A 2,892-nucleotide genomic window follows, 5' to 3' on the forward strand; every position below is an offset into this window, starting at 1 on the left:
CAGTGCAGAAGACAACTAAGTTCATCAGCGCACCTGCGTCCAGAACGGCGATTGATATTGAATACAAACGGCTCCGAGCGATGCGTCATAGAGTGGAAAGGAAGCTTAGGCGAACTCAATCGTCATTAGACCTTGTCTTATGTCGACGAGCTCAACAAAAAGTAAGGCGTCACCTTCAAAACATGGGAACACAACTGTGGAGGACCTGTTCGTCTCTGGATCCTCGAAAGCCACATTCTAGAATCTGCGAGATAGTACGAAGCCTTCGTGTCCCTCCTCAGCCAAAACATCCTTTCCGTGCTCTAGCATTTCCCCAATCTCTGACGGAAGTGCAGGTTGCCGAAACTTCTGTAAGATAGTCACCCGTACCGATGCTTCAGCATGTCCAAGATTGGATCGACCCGTGCTATCTCCTAAAGATGATCGTCGTGGCCTTCCTTTCACGATGCCAATTGGAAGCTACACTTGCTGCGTCCAGACGATCTTCTGCACCTGGACCTGACGGTATTTCATATACTGCTCTGTGACACCTTGGTGTGGAAGGTCGGAAAGCCCTGCTGTCGTACTATAACACCACGTGGTGATCCAGTACAGTCCCAAAGCAGTGGAAAACCAGCCGCTTGGTTGCCCTCCTAAAGCTAGGAAAATAGCCTTACGAAAGTCATCTTACCGGCCAGTGGCTTTAGCTAGCTGTGTCAGTAATGTGATGGAACGGATGGTGCTCACTAGATTAGAATGGTTCATGCAAAAGAATGAGCTTTATCCTGAAAGGAATAAAGGGAAAATCAGACATCCACCCGTTCGTAGCAATTGCTACAAAGGAAACCCATACGGGTTCCTCGAAAGAAAAGCCTCAAAGTTGAAGAAAAATTCGTCCTGGTCCGGGACTCGAACCCGGGACCACCGCCTTTCCGGGGCAGCCGCTCTACCATCTGAGCTAACCAGGCGGCTAGCAGATGGCAGGGAGAAGTCGAATTTGTCGACAACACACGAGGCAAAGGCAAGGTTTGACGTAGTAGTTCTGCGGAAACCCGCAAGGTGGAGGGAAGTAATGAATAAAGGGAAAATCAGACATCCACCCGTTCGTAGCACTTCCCTCCACCTTGCGGGTTTCCGCAGAACTACTAAGTTATCCTGAAATGATGACCGGATTTAGATGTGGCCGGTCTGGAATAGATGGGGTCATTGATCTCGTGTCCACGATCGAACACGAAAAAAAGCGATACCGACTTGTAGGAGCAGCTTTCTTAGACATAAAAGGAGCATATGATAATGTACTGCACGAAGCCATTCTTGATGCCCTCAGTAATTTGGGCATCGGTGGCCTTCTCTACATGTGAATTGAAAATTACCTAGGTGGTCGCACACTCTTCATGTCCACGAATGATGGCGAAACGACAAGACACGTTGTGGTCCGTGGAATGTCTCAAGGAGGAGTTCTCAGCCCGACACTTTTCAGTGCTGCCCTTATTGGCCTTGCGGAAATAATTCCTGATACAGTACGCATCAGTATCTACGCAGACGACATATGCATATGGGCGTCCGCAGTCACGCGACCGCAAATTCATGCAAGGTTGCAGCTAGCTGTTTTTTCAACGTCTCAGTACCTGCAGTGCCAAGGACTGCAACTGGCCCTAGGTAAGTGCGCTGCGACAGCGTTCACACGGAAGCTTATGTGTTGGTATCCAATTATGATCAATGGACATGATATCTCATATGTGATCCACCACAAATACCTCGGCGTTGTCATTGACCGCGGTGTTTCATGGTCGAAACATGTGGCAATGTCAAAGAAAAAATTAACTGGGCTTGCTCAAGTTTTTCGCTTTCTGGCCGGTATGAAGTGGAGTCCATCTGAGCATTCGCTACTCCGGCTGTACCAAGCTCTCTACGTCGGTTACATTCGGTATAACCTGCCAGCCTTATCAAGTATGAGCTGGTCATGTTTGCGTAAGCTGGAAAGTGCCCAGGCACAGACGCTGAAAACATGTCTCGGCGTTCCATGTTGCACCTCAACCTACGCAACAATTCAGGAGGCTCGCGTCACCCCTTTACCTGTCTATCTACGATGCGAACCTCTTCCAGTATTCCGGCGACTGCTGCGCCGTCATGGACGCCACCCCTTATCGACACTTCCCGACATACGGCCGGACTCCACTTTTTCAAGAGCCGTTATATGCCAAGAATTTGCCATACCAGCATACTTTGCCCCGGCTGACCTTTCCACGTATGCCCCCGTGGGTAATGTCCAAAACATGGGTACGTCTATCAATTCGCGGAATTTCTAAAATATCGCGAATACCTACCGTCGGCCTCAGATGTTTAACACTTGAATATATGTCGAAAGAATATGACTCCCCGGTGAATATGTATACAAACGGATCGGTCTCGTCGTATGCGTCTGGTGCGGCTTTCGTCGTGCCTGCACATCGTCATTCGACGGTTTCGTCTGTATAACAAGACGACTACAACATCTACGCAACTAGTCGCAATCAGAGAGGCCGTTCAATATATGTCACGACAGCCGCCTCAAGTATGGACAGTCTTAAGGGACGCAATATCGGCTCTGCAAATACTTAGAGTGGTGTTAAAAGAAAGCGCTTACAGAGTGTTGGCTCTTGAAACTGCCGAACTCTACACTTTATCGCAAGAAAAGGGCCACCATATCACATTTCAGTGGATTCCCAGTCACTGTGGCATACACGGCAACGAACTGGCCGATGCCGAAGCGAAGAAAGCCCTCGAAGAACCGGACTCACTGCTTGCAATTCCTTTTTCAAGAGCCGACGCCAACTGCCTCCTCTCCAGTGCCATACGAAAATAAACAGCAAAGCACTGGGACAATGTGGATAATCGCCACAGACGACTCCAGAGATTGGACCCTATCATGAA

The 2,892-nt window shown here is 49.0% G+C and overlaps 1 non-coding gene across 1 annotated transcript; it reads right to left on the reverse strand.

Annotated features, from left to right (window-relative positions):
- Window positions 1-872: 872 nt before the first annotated feature.
- On the reverse strand, window positions 873-947 carry TRNAS-GGA (transfer RNA serine (anticodon GGA)). Its single transcript has one exon. It is a non-coding gene; the product is annotated as a tRNA-Ser (tRNA).
- Window positions 948-2,892: the final 1,945 nt, after the last annotated feature.

The sequence above is a fragment of the Dermacentor andersoni genome, chromosome 5 (genome assembly GCF_023375885.2).
Source record: "Dermacentor andersoni chromosome 5, qqDerAnde1_hic_scaffold, whole genome shotgun sequence".
In the NCBI taxonomy this organism is placed as follows: Eukaryota; Metazoa; Arthropoda; class Arachnida; order Ixodida; family Ixodidae; genus Dermacentor; species Dermacentor andersoni.